The sequence below is a fragment of the Aquila chrysaetos genome, chromosome 3, assembly GCF_900496995.4.
Source record: "Aquila chrysaetos chrysaetos chromosome 3, bAquChr1.4, whole genome shotgun sequence".
Lineage (NCBI taxonomy): Eukaryota > Metazoa > Chordata > Aves > Accipitriformes > Accipitridae > Aquila > Aquila chrysaetos.
In genome coordinates, this window is record NC_044006.1 from 72395796 (window position 1) to 72420045 (window position 24250).

The 24250-nt window shown below is 46.0% G+C and overlaps 1 protein-coding gene across 1 annotated transcript in view; it reads left to right on the plus strand.

Annotated features, from left to right (window-relative positions):
* Positions 1-24250, plus strand: part of ACVR2B (activin A receptor type 2B) — a 97803-nt gene that overhangs the window by 1379 nt on the left and 72174 nt on the right. The window lies entirely within an intron of this gene.

Consider the following 24250-nt stretch of genomic DNA (forward strand, 5'->3'; position numbering starts at 1 on the left):
GTGGAAGTTAGCCGAAAGCCCGGGCACGGCCGGGGGAGCAGGAGGGGGCACCCGGGCAGCGCTCCGGGGGGGCGGGTGTTCTCTATGGGGTGCTCCATCCCGCAGCCCTCGGGGGGGGGGGGGGGGGGCGAGAGGGGTCAGACCCCCTGTGCCCCCCCTCCAGCACTGAAAACGCGGGCACGCTTGAAATCCCCACTTTCCCTCCTTGGTTTGGTTGTTTTTTGGTTTTTTTTTAATTATTATTATTTTTTCCCCCATTCTTTTTTATTATTGCTGCGTATCCCCCAGGAAGAAACCGAGGCAGCGGTTTTGCCCCCCCCCCCCCTTTGCCTGGTCACCACGACCCCCCCCTGAGCCCCCCTCCCCCAGGGGCTGAGCCTGCCGCCCCCCCCCCCCCGGCGCTGGGCAGTAACTTCTTACGTTACCTCCATTTCCCAGCCCGGGGCGGGGGGCGGTGTGTGTGTGTGGGGGGGGGGGGGGTCGTGGGGGCGTCTGTTTGTGGCCGAGGGCTTCCCGGGGGCAGGGTGTGGGAGGCAGCGAGATGCTGCAACCGTGCCCGTTCCCCGCTCCGCGATGGGCAGCCGGGGAGTTCCCGTCGGTTTTGCCATCGCGGCTTCATTGTATTGCAAAGCGGTGGTGGTGGTGGTGGGGGGGGGTTCCCCGCGTGTGTGTGTGTGTGTCGTGTCCGTCCCCCCCCCCCCCCCCCCCGCCACGCTCCGGGGAAGGGGCTGGCCGGCGGGGCCGGGGTACGGGGCAGGGCGCGGGGGGGAACGGGCGGCGGAGCCGGCCCCGGGGCGCTCCTGCAGCCGGGCTTCCTTTGTTCCGAGTGCCCATTAAATATGCACTGCCACCGCCTGCCTTTGGCATTATAAACAGTGCCATCGCTTAATTGTTTCTTTTTTTTTTTTTTTTTTTTTTTTTTTTTAAGTCACACCGAAAGTGTGAGGCTGGGAGGGGGGCAATAAAAAGGGAGCGGGCAAAAAAAAAAATATTAAAAAAATTAATTTGATGGTGAGCAAAGCCAGCTTGGGTGGTTTTTTGTTTTTTTTTTTTTTTATCTGATCACTGGGACACTTGTACGCAGCTTTGTTTCCATGTGTTAGGAAAGGGGGTTGTGCGGGCTTGTATTTACATAGCAGTGCTGAGGGAGAGCAGGTATTTTGGAAGAAGCAGGCGGTGTGTGTGTGTGTGTGTGTGTGCCATCAGTATTCGTGGTGCTCGGCGTTGCTATCATCACAACAGCTCTCTTGGCTGGAAAATTCTATTATGTGCATAAAGGAGATTTATGGTCAATGTATTTTCTTTCCATATATCTTGGAATCCTTTTATCTCGGGTGATTCAATAAAAGAGATGGCTTCCGGGTTTGGGTTTTTTTGTTGTTGTTGTTTTTGTTTTGGGTATGGGGTTGGGTTTTTGTTTGGTTTTGTTTTTTAACCTGATCCTATGGCTCTGTGCTTATAGTGGCAGAAATCTAAGTTGGAGGAAAAAAGCAATTGCTTTAAAAAAATTAACCCTGAAAGCTCCTTAGATGTATCATGTTATGAAAAAGATAATATGATAGGGCATACCTATGCTGAGTTTTTCTCCCCCCTGAAAATACAATAAAGAAACCCCAGAAGATGAATATAATTCTGTTTATTTGGAAAGGTCCTTTTGAATCATTAAATCAGTGCATTAGCAATTCTGTAAATCCCTCCCTCTCTTTTAAAGCCTTTCTGCCTTTCTCATGATATTTACAAGTATTTATCAATGTGATCTTCATTGTCCAGTTTTTCCTAAAGCTGTTCAGTCAAAAAAAATAAAACAACCTCAGATACCCGAAGTTGCAATGTGTTGCTGTGATTCATAGCACTGGGCTTTGCTTGAAGTATGTCTTTTGTGTGTGTACATGTTAGGACTGTGCAAAAGTGGTGGGCTTTTCGAAAATCGCTTGACCTCCATTGTTGATGCTTCTCATCGCTACCTTGGCTGGCTGTAACAAAGCAAGCACGGGCTGCTATTCTTTAAAAAAAAAAAAAAAAAAAAAAGAAATCTGTTATGCTTAATTTTTGGAATACTGAGGATTCATTGAGGAAAACATTATGTTCATTTTTAGCCCTTTGTTTGCAAATTTTCTGCAGCCCAAATGTTCAGAAATCATGTTTTAATCTATGAGCTTTAGAAAATACAGAAGGTGTAAAAGGATTTGTCTTGCAGAATGCATTGCTAACACGTTTTCCCAAGCCATTACATTACTTTTATTTTGGTGCAAGTTTAAGTAATGCCATGCAGCAATGAACTGTGCTGCAAATGGATCTGGTCTCCTCTTTCACTGTCTTGTATTTATCCTCTTGTGCTTGAGAAAGGGAATAAAACTGGCTTCATTAGCTTGCTAATTAAACACAATGAAGTGCATGGCCCAAGGTTAATGGCAATGGCCTTTAAAAACACAAAACTCTTGAACAGGTGTTTGGGATATATATTTTTTTAATCTGTCATCAAATCTAGATAATTATCCCACCGAGATAACCATTGTCACAGTTCTGTGGAGAAGAAAATGCTATGTTAGAGATGTGAGTGCGCAGTGTATTATTTTTAGTGGCATTATTTATAAACACCTCTCCAGGTCCTGCACAGCCTGTGGTTTAACTCCCCCTGCCCGCCCCCCCCCCCCCCCCCCCCCCCCCCCATTTCAAAGCATCTTCTGCATCCTCCCTTTGATGTATGTTTTTGTGGATCAGGCAGGGTTAAATATTCAGTATCCCTGGACTGGAGTGAGAGTCTAACCTGAGCCTGGGTAGTTAGCTAAAGTATTTACACGCTGAAATTTCTGCCATTTCTTGTGTCTTTGAGCAGCCCATCCAGGCTGTAACGCTCCTGCTCGCTTGGTGAGATAGTAAGAAACAGCCAATTAAAGCGGAGGTCTCTTACTCCCCGCGTTCGAGCTGTCACCAGCCTCCTGTCCACTCTGGTCTCCATCAGCTAAAACACGCTTGTCAGGTTTTTTTGTGCTTTACGTGACGCAACAGTTGTAGACCTCCCCTGCTGCCACTGAATAGATGGTAGAGAAGAAAGAAACAGGCCAGCCTCACTTTTTTCCTCCTTTTTTTTTTTTTTTTTTTTTGGTTGTTTTTGTTCTCTTCTCTCCCTCCCACCATTTTCCCCCTTTCCCCACCACGCACGCACTCCTTGCTTTGCAGATCAGCCTGGAGGGGTTTCCTGGCTTCACCAGTTCTGGGAAGCAGGACACTGGTTCAGATGGAAGAGGAGCAGCTTTTGGAGCGTTTGTAATGGGATGATAAGACCAGCCCAGGAATCCCACTGCTGTGATTTGCATGGTGCCTGTCCACGGGGTGGGTTCCTCTGCAAGAAGTGTTGTAGGTGTAAAAGGAACCAAGGGATGTTTAACTTCATTTATCAAGAGCGAAGGAGGTGGATGGAAGAGATGGTTTGAGGCTGGGCACCCAGCAAAGGTGTACTTGTGTGCTCTGTCCACGTGGTGCCTGTTTCTAGAAAGCCGGGACAACTATAAAATAAAAAGAAGTCAAAGTTGTTCTACTTTGGGCCTTGTCGTGGAAGGTGTTACGGCTGTCATATTTCAGGGCCTACTTTTAGAAGCACTTCTAAAATTTAACGTTAATAGTAGTTGACCGTGTGGAGCTGCGCTAGAATAGTGAGAATTAAATGGGATTTTAGTAGCACTCCATCTTTCAAGCCCCGTAAAATATAACACCTTTTTACCAAACACACCCAGGACAGTTATTTCGAGCTTAATGTAGTAGCTGTAGTCTAAAAGTTGCAGAAGCAACTTGATAACCCTTGTGCTTCTGGCTGTGTGTTCGCTGGATGCCCCTTCTCCAGGGAGTACCGCACCCGGCGCCGGGCTTCTCCTTATGGTGGTGCCTTCCATCCCTCGCCTGGAAATCCGTGTATCCAGCCCCGTCAGCCGGTGCTGGAGAAGCCTTGCTATAATTTGGGAAGGGTGGAGGCAGGGGAGAGAACCTGGTTGAGTTCAGTCATCATCACGACCCAAGTGAAAGCCCTGATGGCGTCTCGCCCTCAGCTTTGGCGACCGAAGAACTACTTATGCACTGGAAAAAGCCGTGCGAAGGCAACTCTTACGAAGTCAGGGTTGGTCGGTACCTGCTTCAGAGTTGGCTTTTTCTTGCCGTTGGACTGAAGGAGGGGTGTCAGAAAGGCGGCAGCATTTTCCAGGTTCCTTGGTCAGCCGCGGGCAGCGATGCGGGCAACGTGGTGCCATGCCTTGGCACTACCGCAGTACCCCGGCTCCGGCGCTCTCGCTGTAACAAAACATTGTGGGAAGTTGGGAAATGGGAACCACGGAGCGTAATCTCTGCTTTAAAGAGGTGTTGTCTTTCTCTTTTATCCTTCCTTGGCCTTTGATTTTAAAACTAGCAGGGGGGTGTGATTTTCTTGCCTGGCCAATAGTGCTGCCTGGATCTGAATTATTCAGTGTAGCACTTGGCATTCTGCACCCTGTTCCCACTTAAGCTCTTTTTCGTCTGTTCCTTCATGTGGAGATTTTCACATCAGTGAAATTGGATGTGTTCAAGAGAGGTGTTTGTGGCCGCAGCATTCACCAGTATAAGCTCTCCTCTCCCCTGCCTTTCCCCTCCATTAACCACTGAGGATCAACTAATGTCTAATCTCTTCTCTTCATTATTACTTCAGCCTGAAATAATTTTGTATCTCTTTAGTCATTTGTACCTTTAAGGTATATTAAAAAAATATACATCACCTCCTTCCTCCCCTGCCCAAAAATCTTCCTTGTAAGTTTTCTTGGAGCCACTCAAGTCAGAGGGGCAGAGAAGTAAATTAAAGATGAAACACTCTGCCTGCATTCTGCAGACCCAGCACATTTTATGCTTAGATTTGAATATAACCATTGGTCTTTTTCACCAATTTTATGTTCTTTTCTTTCTGTCATCTTCCTCCTCTACTACGGTATAGCTTCAATTCAGACTAAAAGTTAAGAGCAGCAATTGTCAGCGTACACTGTAAAATAATAATATGCTTCCCTCCAGCACACAAGTGCCTCTTATTTTGCCAGTATTTGAGTCTTGTTGCTCTGATTATGTTATTGCATGTGGCATTGGTCCATTATGCTACTTAAGAAAAAAATACGTTACTGATGTCTAGGTGCCTTGAAAAAAACGGCTCCTCTTTTGCAAAGTGCTGTTTGTGTAGAGAGAAGGTCCCTGCCCCAAAAACGCTGAGCAGAGGGGCCAAGCATGAACAAATGTTGCTGTCTGCAAGTGCTCCCTGCTGTATCGTGAAGTGGCTTACCCAAGGTCACACCAAATATTTTGTACCTATACTTAAAAAACAAGCTGCATGAGGAAATTTTCTGTATCGGGTAAAATCAGGCTTTAATCTGGTAGTGTGCTCTGGCCACCTTACGCGATTTGGTTTTTTCCTTTTCTTTTGGTGACTTTGTTGGAGGTGGTTGAGGTGGTTTTGCTCTTACAGAAGATCCTTTCCTCCTAGACTGGGTTGCCCGCAAGCAGGGACTGGCTCATGCATACAGGTTTGTAAATTTAAATATAAAAGAAACAGCACAAGGAGGGAGCCCGTTTGTGCTCGGCTGGAGGAAGATGCGAATTACCCGTTTCTCATTAATAATTCTGCAATTTCCAGCTTGGTGTGCCATTTCATCGCAGATTCGGTTTCGGATCTTAGGGGAGCTCTGCGGGAGGAGGGTGCGGGCAGGGCTGCCTTGCAGGCGCTGGGCAGGAGGCAGCCTGGACCCGAAGCACCATTTTTTTGGCTCACCGATAGGTTTGGGAAGCAGGGGCGTATTAAGGAGCTGAAATGAGCCTGTTAAAATGTTTGCACAGGAGCTGTTAGAAGTAAAACTTGTATCCGTGGATGTTTGCATCCTATTCCTATAGTGCGTAATTTATGGGACGTAACAAAAGTTTACCAGGTATTCCCACCTCTTTTATGGCGGGAGTGACTTCTCCGAGAGCTTGGGAGTCAGTGGCAGGGCGTGAGTGTTGCTCCCCATCCTCTTGGGTCCGCGGCTGGTGCTCTGACCACCATATTATGCTTTTTTGTACACCTGGAATTAAATTTGCGGGGACGAATGGCATGTTCTGATAATTTTATGAAACCAGAGGTATCGTTTTGTTTTCTTTCTCCTGTCTCAGTCTGATACTAATAGATCCATATACGAGTTCCTCCTCTTTATTTAAAGAGAATAAAGCAGGTTCACAAAAAGATGCAGCACTTTACAGTCTGAGCTACACTAATTTTCATCTAAGTGGATACTCGTGCAAATTAAGACATGGATTTTGAACTTGACTCTTCATGTCTAACATGTACCCTTGTGTGAGGACGGAAGAAGAAAAACGGGCTCATGGCAGCAGAGGGGGTGTGTTAATCCTCCTCCAGTAAAGCTGGAAATGGAATGTATTGCTGTCAGTTTTATAGAGAAATAAACACAAACTGGGAGAGATGAGTGTGTCTCTGGCACTTCCCAGACCAATCCAAAACCCCAGGCCTGTGCTGAATGAGCCCCCAAACACAGCGGCAAAGGTGGTCATTTTAAAAAGTCCATGGTAGCTGACACTGCCCTGTAGTGTCTTAGGTGCTGTGACTGTCTACCTTTTTTTATTTAAAGCTTTTCCCATTATAGAACTTGTTTTCTAACTGGTAGCAGAAGTTTAAATTTTCTATGTGGTGCCTGTAGTGCTAATGTAATGCTTCTTCCTAATTTATTGCTCCAAGGTGTGAGATTATAAGCCTTTGAGTGGATGAGAGGGATAAAGTTAGCTCCATTTGTGCCTGATCTATCAAATGGGCAGTCTAGGCAGCTAACCCTTCTTTCCTCCGACATTATCTATTTAAAACGCCTTGTGTAATGTGTGCAACTTTTAAAATTTGGCTTTTAGGAATATTTTGCTTATACATAATTTACCTCTGCAGACAGTTTTGAATTCCTGGGGAGGGAGGAATGCAACGTGGGTCTGAAGTGAAGAAATGTTCAATCAAGGCCTGTCTCCTTTTCGTGACTTTTTAAAAGCATTTCATAAAATGAGGGTATTTCAGGCTTTTTAAGCCCCTTTAGTGCTGTTTTCATGCATTGCAGTCTCTGCCTTGCTTCTGTGAACTGGTGGCTGTTGCTGCAGTTTGGCTGAGCTGTCCACAAACTCCCCTCTCCAGTCGCTCTATTTGCCATTGATACTTTCTTTTTCTGGGAGATGAGGGCGTTTAAGCTTTGACACAGTTGATGTTCAGGCCTTTCTCTGAGGCAGCAAGCTGAGCTTTACAGGATTAGAGTTGTAGGGGGACTATGGTACTGGTCTTGGAAGAGCCTGTGAGCTTTGTAGGCGCTCAGGTGTGAGTAAGCATTTGCTTTGCTTCAGACCTGTACGTTACCGTGCGGATTTGCAGAAGTCCCCATACTCAGCAGAGGGAAACTACAGTTGACTTGAGATGCGGCTGCTCAGCAAAGTGCCGATTTGTGGTTATTTTGGTGGTAGCTTTGTCCTGGCAAGTTCACTCCTCGGACAACCGAGACATGGCAATGCAACCTATTGGTGCGCAGCTCACTTGTTTCTCCAAGTCTTTATTTTTCTTTCCCCAGTACTACAACTGAAACACAGCAGGATTTGTGTTGCCACTTTAGCTCCTGAGAGTAATTAATGGGTTAAGAATGCTAATTCCCCTATATATGTGCAGGCTGAGAAATTCAGTTGTCCTTGGGTTTTCATGGTGGGAGTATCCAGTTACAGCTTGGCGGCTATTGGGTAGCTCTCGGCACCCACAACTTATCAGGCACTTTTATTTTTATAGGAAAGTCTTTGCTAAAGCACATTCTTACGCCTGGGGCAAGGCATTTTCCCAAATACCTAGTGCAGTTGCATTGGATAACACTCACCTGCTTGGCTCCTGAAAAGCGAGTTTGGGGTGGTGGCCATAGGCACTGTTGCTGACATACCCGAAGCAGTTCCCTGCTGTGAAATTCCTGTTTAGGCAAGGAGCCTGGGATGCACATGAGATAAAGCTTGGTGTAACCAGAAGGAGAGAGGGATGGTGCATTCGATGCTCGGTGCTGCCTTACTGGGATGTCGGCTCTGGCTGCTGGCAGGCGTGGTGTGGAGTTGTGAGTGCCTGACTGGTGATAATACCGGAGCTAATACCGGAGCCGTAGCATCTCCGGCTGAAATGCTGCGTGCGGACCCTCGGGTGGGGATGCTCTCACGGGGTGGGACCTGCCACAGAGCCGCCTCATCCGTGCTCCTTCGCTTCCTTTGAAATGTTTCGAAGACAAATGCTCTTTTTTTTTTTTTTATTTTTTTTTTTTAGAACAAAACAAAACAAACCCAAACAAAAAACCCACAAAAACCCCAACAACCCAAAACTCGTGGAGATGGACATTTTTATCGGATCACTGTTGTTTAACTGCCTCGCTGTTACAACAGACCTTAGTCCCTTCCTCAGGCTCCTGGAGCATCTTTTTAAAGTGAAAGCGAGAAGCAGGGGCCTGTAGAAAGGGCAGGCTCGGCAAGCTTAGTTATAGCAAGAAATTCCCGTGTAGCTTTTAATCACCTTTTAGAGACTTTGAAGCAACACGGTGGCCCTCTGTTCTTGATTTCCAGGCTTCTTTACACAGGTGATAAAGAAAAGCAAAGTCTGATGGAGCATTTCTGATGAGCACACTTGCTGTTGCTGGGCAGTTCCCCTTGTGGGTGCAGCTTGGTGGCACAAAGCTCGTTTAGCCTGAATTTTGAAGGTGGTGGATGCAAAAAAAAAAAAAAAAAAAACCAAAATCCAAAAAACCCCCACTGAACATACCGTCCCTGCAAGCGCGTGTCCCCACGGCTGTCGCCTGGCTGAAGCCCTGGCACCGTGCCTGTTTGCATCGGCAGGGAGTTTGGCCCAATGCGTCCGTTCCTAGGGGGTTATTTTAACATTTATATTGTACCTGAGATAACTGGGGAAGTCTTTTACAGATAATTTTTATGGCTATAGATAATATTGCGTAGATAGCTTCTGCTGTCATCTAATGGGATGGAGTTAGTCCTGTGAAAAGCAAACATGAGAAACCTTTTTTTTTTTTTTATTGGTAATAGAATTTCCTTTCCCATGCAATCCTGTACAGATTGGCCATTTATTATGTAAATAACAGCTAAAAAGTCCTTCCAAGGTAACTGTAAGCCCCACAGGTAAATGAGATCGCTCCTACCCTGTCAGATAAGTGAGATGCAAGCGTATCTGGCTGTGTAACTGTGTCTATAGGCTCCTTCTCAATGAATTGCTGATGAAAGAAGAAACCCCGAGCAAGGGACGCGCCGTTCTTGCGGCCTGCGCTCGAGAATCGCCCCGTTGATGTCCCCGACGCTTTTTGTGCACGGAAATGATTTCGAACCAGCTAACGTACAAAACTTTGAAGTGCGGTATGGCAAGATAAAGTCGGCTAAAAATAGGTCTGAATATGAAAGCCAGGCGAAAACTCGGAGCAGGGGGAAGCAGAGGGTCGTTTTACAGGCATTGTTGATAGAGTTTCAGGGTCCCAAGAAGGGAAGATGAATGTCTTTCTGTTATAGTAACAGCTGCTCTCTGTCCATTGGGATCTAGTGTTTGCCGATCCAACTCATAATAATTAAACAAAAGAGTTATTTCATAGCAGTCTTGGTGGAGGATTTATGTTGGAATTTTATCTTGCTCCATTTAGACTTTTCTTCGTCTATTAAAGAAAAATACAAAGTTAACCTCTCACCTGGACCTTGCCTCTTGTCAGATCCAGCTAATTACTACTGGGAGGAAGCTAGCCCTTAACTGGGTATTCAGAGTTACATTTAAAAAAAAAAAAAAAATTTCCAAGTTTCACTAATGCACTTGCCCTTAAAGAGCTCTTCAGGGTTTTTGTATCCTGAATCCCCGTGCGGTTGGGTGACCCTGCAGGGTTGTTAGTAGCTCTCTAGTATGGCCGTGTAATGCCACATGCAGATATCTTTTCTTCTTTTCTGGTATTTTTTAGGGATTCTGCCCCCCTCCACCCCTCATTTTGAGAGCTAACAGCTAGTGTGAACAAGCAAACAGCCCCAGAGGAGTCCCAGATGCAGAGCAGAGCAGCATTTTGGGAATGGATCTACACTGTGGGACTTCATTCCCATGTAGTTAACTCTGCAAAACCCCCCGGTATGGGTCAGTCTTAGAGGAGTCACAGAGGTCCGTAGCAAGGAAAAGCTTAGCTACTTAGTACCTTCTCGTGTATTCAGCCACGACTTTTAAGACAATTTGGGGTTACGTCTGCACTCCAGAATAAAACAGTCCCTGGCCAAGTGGCGTGGCACGGCACGGCTGGTGCCATGTGCTTCAATTCTTCTCCCACCCGAGCAGGATGGCCACGCTGGAGCCCTGTCCCTGTCCTGTCCCTTCCCTGGGGCATGGGCTGGGAGAGGCACCGGCCAGAGCTGTGTCACTTGGTCCTCCTCTCTGCAAATCTCTCCTACCGTTTTCTGTCATTTGCCTCTGTCCCTGCAGAGGGTTTCCAGAAGATTGCACCTAGAAATAGCTGGTTTGTAACTCTCTTTCATCGCAATGGCACAGCTTTTTTTTTTTTTTTTTTTTTTAAATACGCTGAAGCTACCATTTCTTGAAGATCACAGGCTTGAATTTATCCAGTGCTGAAGCACCACGAGAAGCTACCTGAAGCCCAGGGCTCCCATGGCAGGATCCTTTCCCAGGTCTTAATGGGATACATACCTCCGTGTAGCTGCCTTTTGAACCCTGTCTGTTAATTTAATACCATTTACCCTTCTCCGAAGGAGAATAGGCCCAGTTGGATGGTAAGGTTAAAACCTGAGCTGTGCTATGTTTATATTAATAATTTCCACTGGTGAAATATGGATCTGAGACTTTCCTCATTCATTTAAACCTCATAGTTAATAGGCAATAGTGGAAATGTACCATGTACATGATTATTGCAGTGACCTGATTTCACATGCATTTCTGATCTAACGTCTGTTTAAAGAAAAAAAAAAAAAAGAATGATATATATATAAAATTGATTTTGGGAGCCCTGGGAAGGAGAAGGAAACCATTTATTTCAACCCCCAAATTCCTTTGAGCTGTAGAAACATTGTCAAAGTAATTGTAGCCTTTTCAATTTTTTCTGTGTAGATTTCTTTCTGTGTAGTCTCAGAAAAACTCTGCTCTGTTGATGGATGTCACTGTTTTTTTACTTGTGACAAATATCTCCCAAGGTATTGTTTGAGTGATGTAAAATTGGTTCATGTGTAAAATTCTAGCTTTTCATGAATACTTTATCATGGATATGTGTTTGCCAGCTTCTTCTGGATTAAGGTGTTATACCTTTAGTGGTTTGCTGCGGGATATCATCTTAATCATTTTTGCTGTAATTTAATCATCTTAATTAAAACTGCATTGCATTGTGGAAAGTAATTTGGGTCTGGAGAGCAGTGGGTTTTGTATTTGGTTTTTTTTTTTTTTTTTTTTGTCTTGTTAGAAGATGGTAATGGTCTTGGCAAGATTCTGCTAAAAATTAGCACAGTGTACAAAAACTCATGTTGCCAAGTTAGTACAGTATTTCTCCAGCTAATTGTGGCCTTGAAGAGTATAATATAAAAGGTCATCTTTGTTAGTGAACTGCAGGCTTCTCCTGCGAGACAGAAATCCATGTCCTTATCAAGGATGAAATCTTGGCTCCTTGGTTACACAATTGAGCTTTGCTGTAATTTGGACATCATTAGGCTCTTTATTAAAGCAGCGGAACACTCTAATCAATCTCGGTGCTTTGCTTTCTTAAACGTACTTCTGTATGCGAATTTGTGTTACGGCTTCCCTTTCTTTCCCTCCTCCACAGACCCCAGGAAAGGGAAGGGTCTGAAGATGAGGTGGGATGAAAAGTTGCTGGTTTCCCCTTTTCAGGGTGTTCTTTGCCCAGAAGGTTCCTATATGTAACAGTGGTTTTGAGAGCTGGGATGTTCAACCTCCTCTTCTCATCTTTTTGTGTTGAGAAGAACCAGGAGGAGACCATTCTGGAAAGAGCAGCCACTCGGTTTGTGATGTTAAACTTAAACAAAAAAACAAGCTCCACAAAACTTTATGAAGCCAAAATTTAATTTAAAAAGTGGTTGGCATTACTTTTTCTTTAAATCCAAACAAAAGGGTTTAATTTTTTGGGGGGTTGGGGGGAAGCCCCAACCCAAAACAGAGCTCTTTCTCTGGCACTGGTCATGAGGCAGAATTGTGGGGGAACGTAAGGGGGTTTTGTGCTTTTGCCCCTTTTTTGTGTTCTGGGTCTTGTTTTCATTAGGGTGTTAGCACTCCCAGGGACGTATTTTTGTGGCTCTGACTTCTGCATCGTAAAACATTGCTGGCGCTTACCATCTCTTTGTTTGATTGCTGCTTCTTTAACCAGCAGATATTTTTCTAGTTGGATAGACAAATGGCTCTTTCCCACTTACTGGACAGCTAGATCTGATTTTGCACAGCTGTAAAAGTTAGACCCATGCTTTGGCAGAGCTTCATTCACAAGGTTTTGGAGACTCTAAATTTTGGTGCTTTCTATCACCTATATTTATTTGGGTGGATGATGTGCTGGAAGCGCCTGTGTCCTTGAGACACACTGGCATTAGAAACGCTTGCAGAGGCAGGAACAGCAGTATCGGATCATCTCTGCAAAGGACTGTCTTCTGCAGTATCCCTTCCAACTTCGCTTTCATACATCTTGAAGATGATAATCTGAGAGTACTACCCCAGTGGGACGTGGAAGTGCTGTTACTTGCACGGACAGATGAGGAGCGGAGCAGAGAGGCAAGCTCTATGGGAGTGATGCTCGGACCCTTGGTGGTGTTTGGGCAAGTTGAAGTCTGTGGTCCCTGATCCCCAAAGACAGGCATGCGTTTGTATGTGGACCTCTAAAGTTCCCATGCTGAGAGGTAGATACCTAGGGTTGTTGTTATTTTGATAATGTACCATATAGATGGCTTTACCTCAAGCACAGATGCTGTGACAAATGCCTAGTTTTGCAGTCGGTTGCTGTAAGTGCTGTGGCTCTGCTCAGAGTAACGTGTTATGCCTTTAAAAATAATGAAAAACTGGACAAGAGCCTGTGTTGTGCTTGTGGATGAAGAAGGCTCTGTCCAGGGACTTTTGGCATCCAGCAACTTCTTTTCAGGAGTCCTGCTTTTCCTTGAATCCGCTTACGGAGGGCTCCCGACCTCATGCCGGTACCACCGTTAGCGGCTGCTTGCTGCATGGATGCATGCCGAGGTGCTCAATGGCAATTGAAATGGGTTGTGCACCACCTCATTTACAACCCCCTGGTTGGTACTTCCCCAGTTTCTGCCTAACAGATACACGTGCTCTTCAGGAGATCTCCCCCGGTTTTGCTGGTTTGTGCAAAAATTTGCTCTTTGAGCAATTATGAGAAGTGAATGTTTCTGCTCTGAAGGGGTGAGCTTTCTTGGGCTGCAAGTTTTTAATGAAAGCTTTAGGTTATGAATGTGTCATCGTCTCATTACTGTTCCTTACCGCTTGGCGTCCTGTTGGTCTAAGCTAGTTTAACTGTCTCCAGCCTAAATTGAGTGCTGCTTTCAGTATTTATAAACTCTACAACTGTTAAAACAAACCAAGCCTCCAGTTGCAGCAGTGGCAATGGGGTTGAAGACAAGGAGTTGTCTCTGAGGAATATAGTCTATTATATGTTGGGTATAAATCAACCTCTGAATTGTGGGTGTTGGGAGGAAAATTTCCTCGGGGACTTGTAATCCAGAATCAGCCTCCCATAAATCTGCTTGGATCTTCTCCTGAAGCGTGTGGCAGTACTGGAGAGCTGATTATGGATGTAGACCATGGACCTGCGAGTGTGAAATACTACTGCTCCTTCCCTTCCATCACCATGTTGGACGGACAGGTCTGAGGAGCAGATTATTTTCAGTATGTTAGAAGTGATGAGTTCATTGTCCTGTTCTCTCCCTCCCCACTCCTTCCCTCCCAGTAAAACCTGCAGACTTGACTTCAGATATTCAGAATTGAAAGCGAACAACACCAAATATAACTAGGTTGGTTTTATTTGCTTTCTGGGGTTTCAGGTGTGAGAACACACTTTGGTTGCATTTTTGTGCTTTTTATATTTCTTTTCCTGTTCCTTGAGGGCTGGAAAATATTTTTCTTTAAATGGAAGGTGATATTTTACATCTTCTAAATGTTTCTGAGGGATGAGTTTGTAGTAGACAAAAATCCAGCTCTTTGCTGGGTAGCGAGAAATCCTGGCAAGGAAGAACAGGGCAGGAACTGATACCACCAAATCTGCAAGGACAGGTTGGCTCTTGCCAGCTGGACGTGACGGTGTGTGAAGTTTGTCATTGCACGTCTTCTTCAAACAAAGGCTTGCTTTTTTTTTTTGCCTTTTTATAGTGCCACCAGGTTGCTAGCAGCTCTCTTAGTGCTGCAGGTTAAGGTACTGCTCGAAGGATGGGTTATGTGAGCAGCTTTGGTCCTTTGGGGGCTTTCCATGAAGAGCAGCATATGATTGCTGTCTCCGAGTTTTTTGTAGTTGATGAAATTTTCCCCAGAAAGGTAAACCATTCTTACGGCAGCTCTAAAATGTCATCCCTACTCTGTGCTAGAAGAACACCAGCGATTAGGGCAGCTTTATTCTCTCCAGTAGCCTGGTAGGTTCATCGACCTCCAGATCCAGGAGGCTGGAGGATCAGGCACCTCCTACAAGACGTAGGACTTGTCCGTACCTCGCGTTGGTCACCTCCTCTTCGTCCTTGCGTCCATCCTGGTTTGCACACTGCTCAGATGTGGCATTTACAGGAGGTTTCCCCTAATGGGAAACATGGCCAGTAGCAAGTGATATATATGGGCTTGGTCTGTGTTTTTTTTATTAACCTTTTTCTTTTATCGCTTCTCATGCAACTTGCCTACTTCTCTTCTTGCCTTTTTTTTTTCTTTTTTTGGTTGTGCTCTCTCAATGTTTTTCTCTCTTTAGAAGAAATTATCTGTTCCGACTTCAGTAAATGTTTTCTCACTTGTCAGAACAAAAGCAGCTGAGCCTGGTGGGTTTTTTGTTCGTGTGTGCGTGCGCGCGCGCAGGGAATGTGTCAGGGTGTTTTTACGGGCACTGCTGCCGAGCTTGTCAGCAGCGGCTGGGCCAGGAAAGCCAGGCTCCTTTATAGATTACATATCTTTACAGATTTTTATCTCCAGTTTGCAGGGAAGGGTAGCCTGAAGTCAGTCTTGACAGTTCAGTTGAGGAGTAGGCTGTAACCACCACTGGTGCAGTGCCTTTGCCAGCTGACTGTGGACAGGGACCCTCTCGTGGCATCTCCTTCACTGGAGAGGTCGTCCTGTGGTGATGGTCGTATTGATCCTTCTGTATTTGCAATGAACTCTGCTCCCTTCCCCTCCCCGTGTGCTTGTTGCTCCTCACAGCTGGAGGAGCCTAACTGGAAGTGGAGAAACCTGTCCCTGCCCTTTCCCCGTTGAGGGGACGGTACTCTCCGACTAGGTCTGTGGAGTCCTAGTGACAAATGATTTGCCATTAGTCAGGAGTCCTTAAAACCCTGCCGGATAAAGGCTTTTTATTTATCTTTCTCCCAAGTAGCTGTTTGGGGGTGGATGCTTGTAATTCTTTATGCATATTTCTTCTCCTGCTCCTTATGTTCACAGGGGCCTGGAGAGGAGCGGAATCAAACCCTCTGGGCTGGAGCATCTCCTGCCCCGGGGTGAGCTCCCGTTCCCAGCATGACCATGCTTGTCAGGTTTTTTTTTTTTTCAAGGTGTGGGCAGCGCCCGCTGTGATCTGATCCATTTTGGCTGCAATCTGAGGATGTTACAGGGTCCTCTTGTGTGTAAGGACATTGGCACTCATCCCTCCCCCTCTTCCCCTCTGGTATCTGGGACGCCCTTATCTACAGCAATTCTGTCCTTTGGTGGAGGATGAGCTGTCAGGAGTTAAATCAGCAGGTAACTGGACTGAATTAAACTGGTAATGCTCTACTAAACCCCTTCTCCCTCCCCTCCAGTCTTTGGAAATGCCTTTTATCTGGACAGTAAATTAAATTATTGTTGTTGATGTTGCTTCAAAGAAGCTGCGAGAATGAGTTAATGGGAGCTCCTGAGAGAAGTCTCCCAAGAAAGACTCCTCTTAGTAAAAAGTTAAGGCATCTTTTTTTCTTCTCTTCCCTAATTTTTCCAAAGTTAGAATAGAAGCGATCATTCTGTCTTTTCAACTTTCATGATACATTTACAAAGAAACAAAAGTCCTATAAATGTCTTAAGTATTATCTTTTCTTGCAGGCTTCATCGTAAAAATATTTATTGAGGCCTCACTGGCTTAAAGTATTGTGGTCAGCATCATGAAAATAGTGTTTTTCTTTGGTGTTTTTTTTTTTTTTTTTTAGTGGTACTTCAGGAGAAAAAAAAAAAAAAAAAAGAAACCAACCCCCTAAGAAAATCCTCATAGCCTGGAAATACTTGTTTCCTTGGCTTTTTGGTATTTCTTTACCAGATAGGAACCTGAAAAGGAAAAGGAGCAGTTCCTTTCTGTTGTCAAAGCTGAGCTAGCAGCAGAAAATGAATGTTTAAAATAATGCTACAATTTAGTAGTATACAAAGGTTCTTTAAAAAAAGATAAGGTATAAAAGGTGTACTTTTTTTTGTGGCTTGGTTTGGGTTTTTTTGAGGGGCGAGAGTGTTGGTTCTTTTTTTTTTTTTTTTTTTTTCCCTTCCCTTTTAATTATCCTGTTTTTGGAGCTGTGGAGGGCCCAGTTCCCAGGGAAGAGAAGGAAGGGGAACGTCAACTATTAACACGATTTGGAGAGGAAGGAGTGGGGTAATGGGAAGATTTGCAGGAAGGGAGACAAGGCGGCCTGTCGGTGCTTCCTTTCACCGCTTCCCTTACTTTTTTGTTTCTTCACCTCTCCTGCCTCCGGATCTTGGTATCACGCGACTTGATGCTTTTGATATCGGCATCTCCTACGCATCTGTTTGTCCCTCTGCTAAACCCTTTCTGTCGAAAGCGTGCTGGCTTTTGTCCGTTGGGGCTGGACAAGTGGCACTTGGGCGTATGGTGGTGTGGGAAGGCGGTGGCACGCGTCGGGGTGCGGGCACACCTGGGGGCTGGCTTGCACAGTGGTTGCTGGAGGTTCCCTGGGATGTGAATTAGTGATTATAAAGTAAAGGGGAGATGTTCCTGAGCTTTCTCAGTACTGATGCCCCCTTTGAATTTCTCATGGAGACATTCATGTTTGTTGTCAGACACGTAGTTGAAAATGCACACCGGCAGTGGGGCACTTGTGGGTCCCGGAGCACCACTTGGAAATCCCTGGTGCCAGGAAAATACGGGGGGGGGGGAAGTGGCTTGGAACGTATTTAAGAGTCTCAGGCTGTTATCTTTTTATGAGATGTAGCTATCTAAATTTTTCTTACTGTTTCCATGTCTGTAAAGACATGGGGCTTACCCCTGTTGTGAGCTGTGGTGGCGTTTAGCCAGGGCTGGAAGCTGGGACTGACGGTAATGAAGATCAGATTTTGGTGCAAGAGATGGACTTTCTGGAAGTGATTGACGAACTAATTCCCCGCATTTGTCAGTGAAAGTACAAACTGGAAATCCTGCCCCCGTGCTGGCCGAGGAAAGACAAAAACCAGTCAGGGAGAGTTTCTGTAACAGGGATATCGCTCCAAAACCCAGCAGCAGTTTCTTGTTTCTTGCCTGGCAGAGCACACTGCAGCCTCTCCTTCTCGAGCAGTCGTGGTGGCTGACACAAACTGTATTTTTCAAGTAAGAAATCATCTTTTCTGCAAAACACAAAGGTCGCCATGTGTATGTGCAAACCTTCCCTCTGTGAAGGGAATAACGTAACCTCTGTCCTTTCGGGCTTCACCTCAGTTGATCTGTACCACATGTCCGTCAAGGTAAGCTGGGTAAGTGGCTAGCAGTCAAGGCAGGAAAAGAGAAATCCCATTTGAGGCTGACCTGATGCCATCTGACATTTTGCTTATTTGAAAAGAGGAGGTTTGGTATGGAAATGGCAGGGCTAGTTCGGAGTTGCTGCAGCCCCTTACGGCATATTCATCTTCAGGGTGAATTACAGCCTTATAAAACAAAAGGTTTTTTTACTCCGTGGTAAAGACTTTTTCTACCATGGGCCACTTAAGTCTGCTTGAATCCTTGATGTGTTTGTGTGCCTCACTTGAAGCATGTTGAGAAACCGTTGTATACCTAGTTAAACATGTGCATTATTAATTCTGTAAAATTAAAGCCTCCTTAATTATACCTCCACTTAGGTTTTATGGATGATGTGGTGCACGTTCCCTACTTGTAAGCAGGGCCAATATATTCTTGCTCTCTCTTTAGCCCTCCTTCTTGGAGAAGCTGGAAGTTTGCAGCGTGCTTCAAAGAAGGAGTTACCACTGCAGCCTGCCTGCTCTCTGGCAGATGCAATCCCCTCCGTTAGGAAGCATTCAGCTACAGGTTACAGAAAATAAAGCACCTCTCCATAGTGTAGTATTTTGTTTTTAAAGGGGGTCTAGAATTTATGAGCATGGGTAGGAAGTTTAGATTGCTGCTCTGCTTGCTTTTTTGGTCTTTGTGAAACGGCCTTAGCTTTGAGGCGTCTTGATACTTTCTGTTGACTTTGTGCCAGGGTGAGGGTTTCTCGAGCCTGCCATCCAGCTTTCCATGACCGTATAGTTTGGCGTGTGCCATCAGCGCACAGCAGATACGAGTGGTCCCGTCTTGGCACGGGAACCCTTACGTGCCCTGCCCTTACTCCAGCTACTGGTATTTGGACTGGCAGAACAGGCACAGCCGCTGCGGAGAAGTTTAAGGCCATGAAATGCCTGTCCTTGGGAACAGAAGTTACTGAAAGTTTGTGTTTTTCTCACTTTTGGTTGGCACATGTGATATCTCCAGGAGGAAAGGCAGCATCTTTTCTGTTCATCCTCTCTTCTCCCAACATCCAGCAGCCGGCTGGCGAGGTGGCTGCTCCTCTGTCCCATCCACATCCCACTTGGTGGACCAGCGTTCTGGGCCAGGGTTGCATTTCTCATCGTGCTCTCCGTTGGGTGCAAGTAAAGAGTGGGAAGAGCCAGAAGAAAGGTCTGATGGTCCCTGTCCCACGAGGACGTAGGGAGGGGAGCGCTGCGGCAGCGAGCAAGCCAAACGCTCTGCCGTTACACTTTCTGCCCATGTCCCCTTCTACAGTTGCATCTCGTCCAACATTCCTGATTTTCCTTGGCCCAGCACTCGTCTCTGAGATACCCTGCTGGGTGCTCTTTAAAACGTATTGTAGTCTGGACATTGGCTCTATGGGGTCTACGGGCCACTGGCCGGGCCGTGGGATGGGAGCCGCTCTCCGAGGCGAGGTCCAGCCCGGCTGCTGCGGGAGCAGGTGGACCGCTGCCATGGCCCTGGGGACATCCGCACAGCCATCCTGCCCCGGAGGGGTGTCGCGATGGGCCAAGGGGTGATGAGGACGTGCGGTTGGTGGGATGTGGGGCGCAGCAGGAAGGTGAACGACATCTGGGGACCCTCAGCAGAGCCATCCCAGGAGAGCAAGTGTCGCTAGCTTCCAGACGCTTGGAGGATGCATGTGGCGGCTCTTCCGTACCCCTTGTTTCCAAGCAGTAGTGTGCATTTCAGAGTGCTATTCAGGATTTTCCTTCTTGGAAGGAATTGCATTGGGTGAAAATCCCCACACGGAAAAGCTGCTGTTGTCCTGGTAGGATCATGTTTTGAGAGTGCCCTCTAATTCGAAATCACAGCTGAACCAAGACTTGCATCTATTTTGGGTTTTTTGTTTTGTTTTGTTTTGCTTGTGTCCTGGTTTCAGCTTGGATAGAGTTAATTTTCTTTCTAGTAGCTGGTATAGTGCTATGTCTTGGATTCAGTATGAGAAGAATGTTGATAACACACTGATGTTTTCAGTTGCTGCTAAGTAGTGTTCATACTAAGTCAAAGATTTTTCAGCTTCTGATGCCCAGCCAGCAAGAAGGCTGGAGGGGCACAAGAAGTTGGGAGGGGACACAGCCAGGACAGCTGACCCAAACTGGCCAAAGGGGTATTCCAGAGCATGTGACGTCATGCCCAGTATATAAACTGGGGGGAGCTGGCCTGGGAGGGATCAGTGCTTGGGAACTAACTGGGCATTGGTTGGCGAGCGGTGAGCAACTGCATTGTGCATCACTTGTTTGGTGTATTCCAATTCTTGTATTATTGTCATTATTACTATTATTACCATAATCATCATCATTATCATTATTACTATTTTCCTCCTTTCTGTCCTATTAAACTGTTTTTACCTCAACCCATGAGTTTTACTTTTCTTTCCCAATTCTCTCCCCCATCCCACTGGGTGGGGGGGAAGTGAGCGAGCGGCTGTGTGGTGCTTAGTTGCTGGCTGGGGTTAAACCATGACAGTTTGCATTCCTAAAAATCATCCAGACTTTTTCTCCTCTTTAGAAGCAGCAGTGCTGCAAACCTCTCCAGCTGCCGTTACAAAATGAGTGAGTTATTTTAGCTAAATTGAGTAGATTGGACTGGAAACACTTCTGGAAATACTGTGCAGGTTGTGGACCAGCTGTTGGCAAAACTAGCCAGGGTTTCATACACACTGGGCCCCAAAAAAGAAATGGTATTTTACCGTAGTGAGTTTTTTTTTTTTTTCCCCCTCTTTATTCCGCTACAAGCACAATCCTGCACTTTTTTAATTAAAATTTGAGCTGTCTCAGCAGTGGGCGTGGGCTGTAAGTCTGTGATGTGAAAGGGCAGTCGTTCCCTTCATGGTAGCTGGTTTCTCTGCTTCCATCGGGTGGTTGGTGACCTGAGACAACAGCATGTGTGAGGGGACAGAGTGGAGGGAGGGTTTTTTTTTCTCTGATAGCAGAGTTTTCCTTGCCTTTCTAACCCCCTTCGTGAGCTGACTCTTCCTCTGCTGCACCCAACGGGTGGCCCAGCGGCAGAGGGAGTAAGGGAAGAATTTACAATAATTGAGGTAACTCAGCAGAGCATCCCGCGGGGAGCAGGAGGGGTCCATCGGGGACAGGTAGACCCGCGCCGATCTTAGTCCAGGCTGGCACTTGTGAACATCTCCGTTTCCTCTAGTGGTCTCTCCGTGTCTGCCTCAGTCTAATGCTCTTGGGCCCAATCCAGCGTGTCAGAAATTTTCTGCCGTCCCAAGAGTGTATCCTAACTCTTTAATTTAGGGCTATGATTGTGCACGAAGCCTTGCGAGCCTCCTTCCTTGCCCGAGCAGCTGGGGCAGGCGCAGCGGGCTGGATGGGACCGAGCACAGAGCAGCCCCAGTGGCATTTGAGTTATTTTTCTTTTGGATGCAGTCAAAAATTCTCCTAGCATCTTCTCCCCTTTTTGATGGGGAGGAATATTATCATCAAGCAAAATGCAGAGAGCCAAATTCTTCAGCCTGATGCTACTCTTATTACTTGTACAGCATGTGTCCTTTTTGACTCCCTTCTTAAATGATTCCCCTTTCCAGTTTGGGTCACTTCTTAATCCATCAGGTTTTCAATCAGGCATGCACAGATAGGAATTTTGTTCTTGTTTTCTTGCTGCACTTGCTTGTTGTCCACTGTCCCGTATCTGGGCAGGTCAGCCAGAGCCAGCTACTCTGTCCTGCCTGTGCAGGAGCAGCAAAGTCCAGACACAGCCTTGCCTCCACTGGCTACAGTAAGCTACCGTCATTTTCTGAATGAATCTAGCTTTAATGCCTTGCTGTCAGGGATATTTGGATGTAAAAGGGACCTTTTCCCCAACCTCCCAAAGGAAAAAACCCTAAACACTTTAAGGGGTTGTATTCACAAGCCTGCAACTTTTTCCAACCAGTTGACCAAGAGGTTGACAGAACTGGTCAGATGCTGCTGGTTACATCCCATCTGCTGCTGAGATACTAAAGGAGTTCTGACTCCCTTAGAACAACTAGAATTAGTCTTTGCAGATTGAGATGTTCCTGCTCTGTACTGAACATAGCATTTGAAAACAAAAGAGGAGGTGGATGCTAGCCCCTCTGTCACTCTTTCTACAGAAAACCTTGGAAGTGCTACAGGAGGAGCTGCTCCCTCCAGTTCCTTGCAGTCTGCCTTGGCCAAAGCCTTGCTTCCATTTTGATGCATTTTTAGCAAAAACATGATACTTGGGAGCGTTGGCAATTCATTTCTTGTCGCAGAGTAGCAGCTGTATGGTGCAAACTCCCGCAGCTAACTTTGCAGCACCAAACTAAGGTTTTTAAACGTCGCTTGTGGTCCAACAACACACGGCTTTAAACAACAGCTTTAAATTAGGCCACACTCAGATTTTGGGGAAGACAAGGCAATGAGGAGCTGCGGCTCGGCGGCTGAGTAAGCGTGTTGTAGCAGTGAGATAAGCTACCGCATCCTCCCTCCTCTGCTGTAAATTTTACTGGAGGTGAGACACAAGTAGGTGACCTCCCAGGACCTCGTTTAACTGTGGGTGAGAACTTCCCCGCTTTGCCTTTGTGACGATTTTAGAGTGGTATAACTATCACGCAATTGTTAACCTTCTGGTAAAAATACAATTTTGGGGGGAATTTTACTCTTTAGCTGCTTTTTCTTAACTTGAGTTGTAGCTTCAATGAAAACACCCATTTCATCCTGCTGTGCACAGGGTCAGAGACCCTGCATACCTCGTCCGAAACCTAAAAGTACTCGGTGAACTCCATGGATAGCTTTACTAGGGGTACTTGAGATTGCGGTATGCTGATACGCTGCTTTAAAATGCTATGTGCGCTATTTGGCTGGGACTTTTCGTTGCGGGCTCCACGTGCTTTGAAAAGCACTGCTCCACTCTAGGCAGGAAAAAGGAGGATCTGAGGGGGCTCAAATTGCCACGATTGGCCTCGGAAATCCTCTCCCCGACTGTGTTGAGCAAGAGTCTTGCTCCTGGCATTGGTGGGGAGGGATATCGCCCTTTGGAAGTGTTTCAGAAGCGTGAAATGCTGTCCCTCCCAGTGTGCCGACCCCGCAAGGCTGAATTTTTCCCCTTCTCTCTCTTGCCAGTGTAATTTTTATACGTGCAAAAATTTTGCCTTGAATTTTTCAAATTTGCATTATCAGCACAAATTACTTTCTCTTCTCTCCTAGGTGTAAAAAACCATTTTGAATGGCCGATCTGCTTTCCGAGGAGTTATTTAAGCGCAGTAGGTCATCAATGTATTGCACGTATTACAGCCATGCCTTGGCATTTGTTTTGCGTTTGTAATCCAACACCCAGCTGCTTCAGCCTCAAACTCCAGGCAGCTATTTAGTGGTTCGGCTAGTGTTGAGGAATGCATTGTGGTGCTGTTTACTTCGTTACGTGCAAGGCTTATATGGAGTACAGTGAGGTTCAATTAAAAAAAAAAAAAACAAAAACAAAACACCAAACTCAAAGCTGAAAACCCAGGCTAGGAAATGAAAGCTTAAGACAGATGTTAACCCAAATCAGGGTAGAGGGACCCAACAAAGAAAATTTGGGTTATATTCTTCAGTCATTGCAAGCATTCTTGATGATGAGAGCAGAGATTACTTACAGTGTGATAGGGAACTGGACCAAGAAAAAAAAAGTATCCATCTACTCCTCTGCTGCAGCTGTTCTGTTGCTTCTCCATCTCTGGCTGAGCAAAAAACACTGAAAAACCCCACCCAGAGCAGTAAATGGGGCTTTCCTCTGGGTATACTGAGTTTTTGCTGGTCCTGATCTAGGTTCATGTTTCCGTTGTAGTCTTGGCGGATGGTTTCACCCAGCATTTCCACATGCCCAAACTCTCTAGTTTTACTGCAGTGCTATGGGGCGAGTTGCCCTGTGCCTTAATTTATATCTAGTGTGGTAGTGAAAGTGCGTGAAGTCAAGGCAAATTGAATTCATTACGTTTAGCTGGATAATTAGGATGCTGCTAGCTGGTTACGTAAAGGGTGGTAGTAAGCAAAGCTTTTGATCAGCTGATGAGGATTTTGTGCGTATTCCTGCTGAGGCTCTCTAAATCTCCTGGGGGGTGAGGAGCAGTGGTGGCTCTTAAGAGGATATAAGGTACTGAAATCTCGCTGCTCCGGGGGAAGGGGGAGAGGACAGAGCTCTTCCCGCTCTTTAGCTGGTGGAGGTTGTCATGATGGTGTCTTCTTGGTCACAGAACAGCTTCTCGTGACAGACGAATGTGTTGTCTCTGAAATAAGGAGTGATTAATGGGGGGCTATTCCCGTCCCCATGCTGTAACAGCTGGCGTTGGAGGGAGGGATCTGAGGATACAGAAAAAT